General features: G+C 43.0%; 1 protein-coding gene across 2 annotated transcripts in view; it reads right to left on the reverse strand.

The window, feature by feature from the left end:
* The window catches only part of spata2l (spermatogenesis associated 2-like), an 18,230-nt gene extending 7,403 nt beyond the window's left edge, over window positions 1–10,827 (reverse strand). Inside the window, exons 1-2 of one of the 2 annotated variants that reach the window (XM_043706678.2) lie at window positions 10,725–10,827; window positions 2,127–2,427 (exon numbers count right to left, since the gene is read on the reverse strand). The gene's annotated coding sequence lies outside the window, so the exon portion shown is untranslated. Of the gene's footprint in view, window positions 1–2,126; window positions 2,428–2,552; window positions 2,749–10,724 lie in introns of those variants that run through there. The other variant, XM_043706679.2, reaches the window with a different exon arrangement.
* Window positions 10,828–12,525: the final 1,698 nt, after the last annotated feature.

The raw sequence follows: 12,525 nt of genomic DNA on the forward strand, positions 1-12,525 counted from the left end.
GGGAGAGGAGAGGGAGGGAGAGAGAGAGAAGAGGGAGGGAGAGAGAAGAGGGAGGGAGGGGCGAATTTTACTTTCATGACTGCAGTTAAATCTCCACAAGACCAAACAGATCACTGACAAACCCCAGAAGCCGACAACTCTACTTACAAAGATAGTACAACTCCTAGCAACCAGGGACAAATATGATGTAGAGACAATACTATGGAAGTTGATAAAATTATGAGCGGCATGGATAGTCAGAGTCTGTTTCGCAGATGGAATTGTCAAATACTAAGGGGGCATAGGTTTAAAGGTGAGAGGGGGAAAGTCTAAAAGGAAATGAGCAAGGAAAGTTTACTTTTAAACAAGAGGGCTGTAGCACCTGGAACATGCTTCCAGGAGAGTTGGTAGAAGCAGAGATGATAGCTATGTTTAAGAGGCACTTAGACAGACACATGAACAGGCAAAGAGTAGAGGGATACAGACCAGGGGCAGGCAAGTGGGATTAGTTTAGAATGGCATCGTGGTCAGCACAGTATGGCAGGATGAAGGGCCTCTTCCTGTGCTGTACTGGTCTATGTTCTAAACCACACTACTGTCTTGCCGTGGTTTGCAAAGTTCACAGGAAACTTTATCCTCTGTCATGAAATTGCAAAAAAAATTTCACTAGTTCCCAAATTCAACTTTTTAAAAAAAGATTGAAAATTCAATAGTAACAATACTTTTATGATGACAGAAAACCTAACAAGAGCTCTGTACTAAAATATATATCATAACATTTCTGAAAGATGTTGCACATGGAAGTTATATTTATATTTGATTGAAACTTTATTATACAGGTTCAGTCTAGTTCACAGACTTCATTACGCCATTACATGAATAGACCACTTTGAAGCGATGAGAATCATAATGAACTGTAAGTTATTTCTCCCACACTAATATATTGCTAAAACTATACTGAAACACTTTTGACTCACCTTCATAAACTTTAAATAATTACTTTAACATTGCAGGGGATAATCCAATTTAAAGTTCACGGCCACAGTCATCACAAAGTGATATTACGATAGCTAAGTACAATGATTGATTCCTGATTGGAATTAGCTGATTTCAGGCACTGCAGTGGTACTAATGTTATATAAGTATTTCATAGAGCACTGCCAAAAATACTTCATACAAATTGTTATTGACTAAATTATAATTTTGATGCTCTATACTGACTACTAAATAAGGTGAAATTCATCATACCGCTTCCCAAGAACACTTAGTACAAGGGCACAATTGTATCAATTTTTTAATATCAATATCACTCTCTTGCCAGAGAATGGTAGGCCTGTGGAATTCATTGCCGCGGAGTGCAGTGGAGGCCGGGATGCTAAATGTCTTCAAGGCAGAGATTGATAAATTCTTGATGTCACAAGAAATTAAGGGAGAATGCGGGTAAGTGGAGTTGAAATGCCCATCAGCCATGATTAAATGGCGGAGTGGACTCGATGGGCCGAATGGCCTTACTTCCACTCCTTTGTCTTATGGTCTTATAATTGAAGTAACTTGTCACTTTTTGCTGATGCATCACAAAAATCAAGTCCTGTGGGCCTACAGAACTGTGGTTCTTCAACAGCTCTGGTTAAATGGACGCAATTCCAAATGGATTAGGAATGATGAATGTCCTACCCTACTACCAGCACCCAAGCAATCTATAGCTGTGTTGTAAATTCCTTGACAAATTTTACACTCAAGTCTAAACATATAATATGACCTTAAGAGGCATTTGGGATGAGGTTTTGCAAGGGCAGTCCAATATAGTGACCGTTGACATGATGTGCTTGATGTGAAAATTATTATCTTCCCTTCAACTAAGAGGTAACATCATAGGTTGAACAACTTGGCTATGGAATATTCTAACCATGACACCAGTGTGCACTTTGTGAAACAGGATTGGCCTTGGTGGCTCCTATTAGAAAATTGCCACAACTTCAAGTGTAACCTGCTGTAATATAAAGGGTTAAGTCTCTCTCTGATATGCTAAAGAGGTAGTGTCCATCTTGGGAGCGATGTAATTTCACATGCTTTTTCTGTCTTGCAGCCTCAACAAAAGATGAAGCTACGCTAAGTTGTTTCCTAAATAAAATGAATTTTTTGCTTACCTCAGCAGAATCTAAATATTCTTTTGTAGCACAATAAGACCAAGGTTATTATATGATGACAGTAGATGAATGAATATAGAAAGCTCTCCTTAGCAGGTTGCAAGTGTCAATCAAGCTGATGCCCAGGGTGAATTGATACTGAAGATTTTCAAGGTATTATTGCATCTAGCCTTGCTTCAAAACCAAGTACAGAGCAGGTCAGTATGATATTGTACTTAATGGTGGTCAGCAGAAGATATCCTTATCAGGCAGCGATCCAAGACTGAACGAAGTAATAAAAGCCCTCGATGACTACTTTAATCTGCAAAAACAAAAAGTACTATTAGAGTAGGCTAAATTTAATAAGCATACAGCAATGAAAAGCAAAAATAATTCATACTTATAACCAATAGTCTGTACAGATATGCAGAGAATTGAGTATATCACCTTAAGAGTACTAATCAGGATAGAATTGTTGTCAGAGTCTTAGATGATGCATTGTCTGACAATTTGAGGATGAAGGTTGACTCAACATTGTCAAAGGCAAAATCAGCTGAGCAGGCAAGGAGAGTTGAGGAAACAAAAATAAAAATCAAATTGACAATTCAGGGTGACAGAGTGAACCATAATCAGCTCCCAGTACCTGTTAAATAAAAAAGGAAAGAAATAGACATTCAGAAATAGGAGAAACAGGAAGAACATGCATCAACTGTCCCACTAACATTTGCACTGGCATAGACAGCAAAAACTTTACAGATTAAGCTGAAAGAAAAGTCTCAAAAGATGGCAAGATCCAAGAGATAGAAGATATCAATTATAGTGAATGTTGATCCTTAGAGCCAAGTAGAAGCTTCTTGAGTGCAGATGTCCTAGCATAGAGAAGCAAGACTAAATGCAAGTGTAAATTTATGCAAGTGTAAATTTTTGCAACTGTCAAGATCCTTCTGCATATTGTGGATGCATCCAGTGTCAGAGTTAATCCAGACAAGAAAGAAAAATACAAACATTTCCAGTTCCTCCATGTGGCTGAGCTCCAGAGACTCATAGGTACAGTATGGTATGCATAGGTACGGATGGCAATGGCTAGTACAACATAGCTTAAAATTGAGGAGTGATAGATATAGGACTGATGTCAGAGGTAGTTTCTTTACTCAGTAGTAGGAGTGTGGAACACACTGCCTGCAACAATATTAGATTCGCCAACTTTAAGGGCATTTAAATGGCCATTGGATAGTTATATGGATTAAAATGGAATTGTGTAGGGTTAGATGGGCTTTAGATTGGCATCACAGAACAGCAAGGAGAAAGTGAGGACTGCAGATGCTGGAGATCAGAGCTGAAAATGTGTTGCTGGAAAAGCGCAGCAGGTCAGGCAGCATCCAAGGAACAGGATGCCCTCCACCACATCTCTTCCACTTCCCGCTCCTCCGCCCTTGAGCCCCGCCCCTCCAACCGCCACCAGGACAGAACCCCACTAGTCCTCACCTACCACCCCACCAACCTCCATGTACAGCGGATCATCCGCCGTCATTTCCGCCACCTCCAAACGGACCCCACCACCAGGGATATATTTCCCTTCCCTCCCCTATCAGCATTCCGAAAAGACCACTCCCTCCGTGACTCCCTCGTCAGGTCCACACCCCCCACCAACCCAACCTCCACTCCCGGCACCTTCCCCTGCAACCGCAAGAAATTCAAAACTTGCGCCTACACCTCACCCCTTACTTCCCTCCAAGGCCCCAAGGGATACTTCCATATCCGCCACAAATTCACCTGCACCTCCACACACATCATCTATTGCATCCGCTGCACCCGATGTGGCCTCCTCTATATTGGGGAGACAGGCCGCCTACTTGCGGAACGGTTCAGAGAACACCTCTGGGACACCCGGATCAACCAACCCAACCACCCCGTGGCTCAACACTTCAACTCCCCCTCCCACTCCACCAAGGACATGCAGGTCCTTGGACTCCTCCATCGCCAGACCACAGCAACACAACGGTTGGAGGAAGAACGCCTCATCTTCCGCCTAGGAACCCTCCAACCACAAGGGATGAACTCAGATTTCTCCAGTTTCCTCATTTCCCCTCCCCCCACCTTGTCTCAGTCAAATCCCTCGAACTCAGCACCGCCTTCCTAACCTGCAATTTTCTTCCTGACGTCTCCGCCCCCACCCCACTCCGGCCTATCACCCTCACCTTGACCTCCTTCCACCTATCGCATCTCCAACGCCCCTCCCCCAGGTCCCTGCTCCCAACCTTTTATCTTAGCCTGCTTGGCACACTCTCCTCATTCCTGAAGAAGGGCTTATGCCCGAAACGTCGATTCTCCTGTTCCTTGGATGCTGCCTGACCTGCTGCGCTTTTCCAGCAACACATTTTCATCACAGAACAGCACAACATCGAGGGCCGGAGGGCCTGTACTGTGCTGCAATGTTTTATGTTAACTAAGTTAAAATGTTCTTGCCCAAACCAAATATGTGCTTAGGGAATATGTTTAACATTTGAATTGAACAGCTCATTATTCTTGGTTGGCTAAATTTGTGTCAACAAGCCACTACATTAACCATTCCGACAAAAACTGCACAGTGTTTACAGGAGCAGAACACGGAGGTGGTTTAAGAAAAAAAAAAAATCAAAAAGATCTGGTGATACCTAATTAGATTATTACAGTCTGGAAACAGGCCCTTTAGCCCAACAACTCCACACCAACCTGCCGGAGCGCAACCCACCCAGACCCATTCCCCTAACATAGAACATAGAACAATACAGCACAGAACAGGCCCTTCGGCCCACGATGTTGTGTCGAACATTTGTCCTAGCTTAAGCACCCATCCATGTACCTATCCAATTGCCGCTTAAAGGTCACCAAAGATTCTGACTCTACCACTCCCACAGGCAGCGCATTCCATGCCCTCACCACTCTCTGGGTAAAGAACCCACCCCTGACATCTCCCCTATACCTTCCACCCTTCACCTTAAATTTATGTCCCCTTGTAACACTCTGTTGTACCCGGGGATAAAGTTTCTGACTGTCTACTCTATCTATTCCTCTGATCATCTTATAAACCTCTATCAAGTCACCCCTCATCCTTCGCCGTTCCAATGAGAAGAGGCCTAGCACTCTCAACCTATCCTCGTACGACCTATTCTCCATTCCAGGCAACATCCTGGTAAATCTTCTCTGCACCCTCTCCAGAGCTTCCACATCTTTCCTAAAGTGAGGCGACCAGAACTGCACACAGTACTCCAAATGTGGCCTAACCAAAGTCCTGTACAGTTGCAACATCACTTCACGACTCTTGAATTCAATCCCTCTGCTAATGAACGCTAATACACCATAGGCCTTCTTACAAGCTCTATCCACCTGAGTGACAACTTTCAAAGATCTATGAACATAGACCCCAAGATCCCTCTGTTCCTCCACCTCACTAAGAACCCTACCGTTAATCCTGTATTCCGCATTCTTATTTGTCTTTCCAAAATGGACAACCTCACACTTGGCAGGGTTGAACTCCATCTGCCACTCCTCAGCCCAGCTCTGCATCATATCGAAGTCCCTTTGCAGCCGACAACAGCCCTCCTCACTACCCACAACTCCACCAATCTTTGTATCATCTGCAAATTTACTGACCCACCCTTCGACTCCCTCATCCAAGTCATTAATAAAGATTACAAACAGCAGAGGACCCAGAACTGATTCCTGCAGAACTCCACTTGTAACTGGGCTCCAGGCTGAATATTTACCATCTACCACCACTCTCTGACTTTGACCAGTTAGCCAGTTTTCTATCCAATTGGCCAAATTTCCCACTATCCCATGCCTCCTGACTTTCCACATCAGCCTACCATGGGGAACCTTATCAAATGCCTTACTAAAATCCATGTATACTACATCCACTGCTCTACCCTCATCCACATGCTTGGTCACCTCCTCAAAGAATTCAATAAGACTTGTAAGGCAAGACCTACCCTTCACAAATCCGTGCTGGCTGTCCCTAATCAAGCAGTGTCTTTCCAGATACTCATAAATCCTATCTCTCAGTACCCTTTCCATTACTTTGCCTACCACTGAAGTAAGACTAACTGGCCTGTAATTCCCAGGGTTATCCCTATTCCCTTTTTTGAACAGGGGCACAACATTTGCCATTCTCCAGTCCCCTGGTACCACCCCCGTTGACAGTGAAGACGAAAAGATCATTGCCAACGGTACTGCAATTTCCTCTCTTGCTTCCCACATAATCCTAGGATATATCCCATCAGGCCCGGGGGACTTGTCTATCCTCAAGTTGTTCAAAATGTCCAACACATCTTCCTTCCTAACAAGTATCTCCTCGAGTTTACCAGTCCGTTTCACACTCTCCTCTTCAACAATACGGTCCCTCTCGTTCGTAAACACTGAAGAAAAGTACTCATTCAGGACCTCTCCTATTTCTTCCGACTCAATACACAGTCTCCCACGACTGTCCTTGATCGGACCTACCCTCGTTCTTGTCATTCTCATGTTTCTCACATACGCATAAAATGCCTCTGGGTTATCCTTGATCCTATCCGCCAAAGATTTTTCATGCCCTCTCTTAGCTCTCCTAATCCCTTTCTTCAGGTCCCTTCTGGCTATCCTGTATCCCTCCACTGCTCTGTCTGATCCCTGTTTCCTCAACCTTATGTAAGCCTCCTTCTTCCTCTTTACAAGACATTCAACCTCCCTCGTCAACCAAGGTTCCCTCACACGACCATTTCTTTCCTGCCTGACAGGTACATACATATCAAGGACACGTCGTATCTGTTCCTTGAAAAAGTTCCACATTTCTACGACATCCTATGCTCCCAACTTATGCTCCTCAGATCCTGTCTTACAGCATCGTAATTACCCTTCCCCCAATTGTAAAATCTACCTTGTTGCACGCACCTATCTCTCTCCATAACCAAGGTGAAAGTCACAGAATTGTGGTCACCATCACCAAAATGTTCACCCACTAACAAGCCCGTCACTTGTCCCGGTTCATTACCGAGTACCAAATCCAATATGGCCTCCCCTCTGGTCGGACAATCTACATACTGTGTTAGAAAAGCTTCCTGGACACACTGCACAAAAACCGCCCCATCCAATCTACTTGATCTAAAGAGCTTCCAATCAATATTTGGGAAGTTGAAATCGCCCATGACTACTACCCTGTGGCTTCTGCACCTTTCCAAAATCTGTTTCCCAATCTGTTTCTCCACATCTCTGCTGCTATTGGGGGGCCTATAGTAAACACCCAACAAGGTGACTGCACCTTTCCTATTTCTGACTTCAGCCCATACTACCTCCAAAGGCAGATCCCCCTCGAACTGCCTTTCTGCAGCCGTTATACCATTTCTAATTAGCAACGCCACCCCCCCCCCTACATTTATCCCTTCACCTAACACAATGGTCAATTCACCTAACCTGCATATTTTTGGACTGTGTGCGGAAACCGGAGCACCCGGAGGAAACCCACGCAGACACGGGGAGAACGTGCAAACTCCACACAGTCAATCGCCTGAGGTGGGAATTGAACCCGGGTCTCTGGTGCTGTGAGGCAGCAGTGCTATCCAGGGCTGCCCACTATCATTGCTGATGCGTCTCCTATAGAAAAGGGATTGATACCGTTTCATATACAGATGGATGAAGAGAGTGCAGATTAGCTCACTATGCAATTCAATGTCAGAGACTGACCAGAGATTTGCCAGCAAAAGAGAAGGTAGTATTAGTAGCTCCATGGGCCAATTAAACCATCATAGATGATGTCCTTCATCTTGACTACAAATACTTGTGGCAATCTTAAATTCTGAGTATAGCAAAAACAGCTTCACAAATTCAGCCAAGGGATGACAGTGTTGATGGAAAGACAGAGCTTGCTCTGGGAAGAGGCAGACTGCAGCAGATACTTTGTCCCTGAAAACAACAATGGCTGGAGATCACAGCGGGTCAGATAGCACCCAAAGAGAGCATGAATTTCAAGTCAAGACAACTCTTCATATTTTGAGCCTAGATGACTCTTCAGCCAAGATGTTAGCCTGCTGTCTCTCCATGGATGCTGCCTGACCCTCTGTGATCTTGAGCATTTGTTGTTTTCAGTACAGATTCCAGCAACTGCAGTAATTTGCTCCTATACATCATCCCTTCTCCATGTAGCAGGGCCTGATCAAGAGGATGCCATTTTTCCTGAATCACAATTGTGATGGTGTAGAAGGAAGCTAAACCTTTACATCAACTACAAGCCCAATTTTACCAGTGAGGCAGGGAAAGCTGATTAAGAATGCACTTGAGTCAAGACAGTATAGCAAAGGATGACCAACATACAAGCTACACAATCCCATTCTCAGATGGTACAATGAACGGTGAGGACAGATCAGGGTAGTAGATGATTTATTCATTTATAACAAGAGATCGATCATTTTGAAGGTTGATATGCTACATTAAGGACACCTTTAACAGCACAATGAGACCAAGAATATTATATTTTTGCAGTCATTAATTAGTGGATTTGGAACAGGGACTAAATAAAATAAAGTAAAACTGTTGTAATAAAGGAAATTAAGAGAATTAAAGAGAGTGACAAAGCTCTGGGACCTGACATTTTCTATTTGAGGATGGAAAAGGAAGCATAGGTACCATATTGTAGATGCCTTAACTATAATCTTTCAATGTTCCCTCGATACAGCAGTGATCCCTTTGGATTGGAAAATTGCATATCATTCTGCTTTTTAAGAGGGACAAGAGAGGAAATTCAGTCAATTACTGACCAGTTAGCCTCATATCTGTTGTGGGGAAATTGTTGGAGTCTATAATGAAGGATGGGATAACAGAACTTGAAAATTTTCAGTTGAATTGATGCTGGCTGTCCCCAATGTATGACAGGTAGGTTGTTAAACCTCAATGAAGGTTTTGAAGAGGTGATTAAAGTAGCGGACAGGGGAATTGCCTATGGATCTTGTTTATTTGAACTTCCAGAAGATATTTGATAAAATCCTGCATAACAAACTGTCAACCAAGATAGAAGACCATGGAATTGAGGACATGGTTAGAAAATTGGCAGGCAAAATACAGGTATAATGGGTAAGAACTCAAATTGGCAGGATGTGATCAGTGGTGGTCCACAAAAATCTGTGCTAGAACCTCAATTATTCACATTATTTATTAATGACTTGGATAATGGCACAAACAGTTACATATTCAAATTTACTCATGACAAAGTTCGACAGTATTGTAATTTTATGTTATCATACACACTATCTACAAAGGCATATTTATTGAGAAATTAAGTACAGTTTTATAACTTCCAGGTTTTATAACTTAGATGTCACTTGAAATAGAGTGCAAATTTGGGCAACACTTTTACATTGGTCAAAAGGAATTACAAGAATGATACCTGGACCTCAAATGATGAGGACAGATTATGTAAAGTTGGCCTGCTTTCAAGTATTTAGAAGGTTAAGAGGTGATCTGATCAAAGTATTCAAGATATTAACAGAAAAAGACAGGGTAGATAAAGATAGACTATTTCCACTGGTTAAGAATTCCAGTACAGAGGGCATCGTCTGTGAATCAGGGCCAGACTGTTCAGGCAAGATGTTAGGATGCACTTCTACACAAAAGGATGGGAGATATTCGGAATGGTCTTCCATAAATGGCAGTGGATGCTGGTTGAGTTGTTAATTTTAAATGTGAGATAGCTTTTTTTTGTTAGACAAGGGTATTAAAGGCAGGTATATGCAATTAGGCCACAGATGACGTCATTGAATGGTGGAACATGATTCAGGGGTGAACGGCCTACTCAAGTTCCTATATAATCTAATAATACGATTACACTTTTGCAATCAAAAACGCAGTTTCCAGGAGCAAGTCTAGACTCCTAAAATGTGAAGCCCGCCTCTTTTTTGTACATGCCTGAGAAAGTTATGTCCATCAACAACAATTTATAAAACTACAGTGGAATTAAACTTTGAACAGATTGATTAGAAAAAAAAATCAGGTTAAACTTGGAAACCGTGGTTACCAGAGATATTTGGAGTTTGGTTAACCAACTGTTTGGTGTAATTTGGGTGAAAACGTAACAATTATCGACCAACTCGATAACACTCAGGATTGATCATGTCATCTATCGCTTCTCAACACTCAGGATTATCGAGCAGCTACGTGTGGGAGGCGGGGACAGTTGTGCAGGCGGAAACAAATCTAGTCCAAGTTTCACTTTGCATCCCAACTCTCAAACAAAAACCCGACAGGATCAAACACATACCGTAGGTAACAAAACTGCGTTTAAACAACCTTTCACTCCAATTTCACCTTGCAATTACCCGCGGGAAATCTCACGATCCTGCTACACCAGCACATCACAGATTACAATGTAAACCATTACCAGACTGGTTAAACACCGCGAGAAAAACAGAAAAGAGAAAGGCATAGTAATACAACTGATCTCAGTTCTGATACAAAACTGCCTAAAATGCTTCCTTTTTTTAAAAAAAACCTTCAGTAGCTCTACGGATTTAAACAACCCGCAAGAATTTGCTCAAACGTGAAACGTCTTCTGTAAATACATATTTGGGAGCTTGGTATTGATCGGGATTTCTTAAACCTTGTCGTTAGACTCACTTGTACACCACCCGCAAAATATCTGCGCTTCAGATGAAGAACACAAAATAACTCTCAGTAAACTTAACATGCAAAAATAGATCCTGCTGAAATTGTCACTTCCCGTTCATGTGATACAGATAAGTCCACCTCCAGATGTTCATTGGCAGGAAAGAATGATTGACAGGTTGTTGTTGCGATCAGTACTGTTGGGCTAAGTGCTGTTTGGATGCTTTATCACTGAAATAGTTACATTTTTTGGTGCGTGCCAGAGTCGTACAGTGTAGAAAGAAGCCCTTTGGCCCATCATGCCTATGCCGACCAACAAACATCAAACTATACTGATCCCATTTACTTCAGTCTTTTAAAAACTGAACTTTTTGTGAATAACTTACCTACATCTCTCCCCATCTGATTCTGAGAACATTGGCCATTCCTTTTTCTTGGAGACTCTCCGAGGGCACTTTAGGGCTGGGTCAGGTTCCTCTGACTTGGAGTCTGATATGGGCGACATGTAATGATTGGGAGCTCACCTCTTGCACCAGGAGCACCTTCATACAATTTCACTCTCGTCCTCCATCTACAATGACTAAGAACATTTACCCCATGGAAGGGTCTGTACAGTTGACGTGTAACTGAGTCCAGGGTTTACCCAGCCATTCAAATGGATGAGGGGAGTTCTTGGCGGTACCTTTGTCCTTGTTGGCACTCTGGACGTCGCTCCACCAAAGCGGCTATGTCTGCATCTGGTCCTGGTCACCAGACATAGGTTAGAGTTGTAGAGTCACAGAGATGTACAGCACGGAAACAGACCCTTTGGTCCAACTCGCTTCAGTCCAACCCATCCATGCCGACCAGATATCCCAACCCAATCTAGTCTCACCTGCCAGCACCCGGCCCATATCCCTCCAACCCCTTCCGATTCATATACCCATCCAGATGCCTTTTAAATGTTGCAATTGTACCAGCCTCCACCACTTCCTCTGGCAGCTCATTCCATACACTTACCATCCTCTGCATGAAAAAGTTGCCCCTTAGGTCTCTTTTATATCTTTCCCCTATCACCCTAAACCTATGCCCTCTAGTTCTGGACCCCACTCCCCACCCCCTTCTAGGGAAAAGACTTTGTCTATTTATCCTATTCATGCCCTTCATCATTTTATAAAACTCTATAAGATCACCCCTCAGCCTCCAGGGAAAACAGCCCTAGTCTATTCAACCTCTCCCTATAACTCAAATCCTCCAATCCTGGCAACATGCTTGTAAATCTTTTCTGAACCCTTTCAAGTTTCACAACATCTTTCCGACAGATGGAGACCAGAATTTCACGCAGTATTCCAACAGTCCTGTACAGCTGCAACATGACCTCCCAACTCCTGTACTCAATGCTCTGACCAATAAAGGAAAGCATACCAAACACCTTCTTCACTATCCTATCTACCTGCGACTCCACTTTCAATGAGCTATGAACCTGCACTCCAAGGTTTCTTTGTTCAGTAACACTCCCCAGCACCTTATCATTAAGTGTATAAATCCTGCTAAGATTTGCTTTCCCAAAATGCAGTACCTCACATTTATCTAAATTAAACTCCATCTGCCACTTCTCAGCCCATTGGACCATCTGATTAAGACCTCGTAATCTGAGGTAACCTTCTTTGCTGTCCACGACACATCCAATTTTGGTGTCATCAGCAAACTTACTAACTATACCTCTTAAGCTCAAATCCAAATCATTTATATAAATGATTAAAAGTAGTGGGCCCAGCACTGATCCTTGTAGCACTCCATTGCTCACAGGTCTCCAGTCTGAAAAACAACCCTC

This window comes from Chiloscyllium plagiosum, unplaced genomic scaffold (assembly GCF_037043375.1).
Source record: "Chiloscyllium plagiosum isolate Xiang-an unplaced genomic scaffold, Cpla_swu_hap1 HiC_scaffold_17, whole genome shotgun sequence".
Lineage (NCBI taxonomy): Eukaryota > Metazoa > Chordata > Chondrichthyes > Orectolobiformes > Hemiscylliidae > Chiloscyllium > Chiloscyllium plagiosum.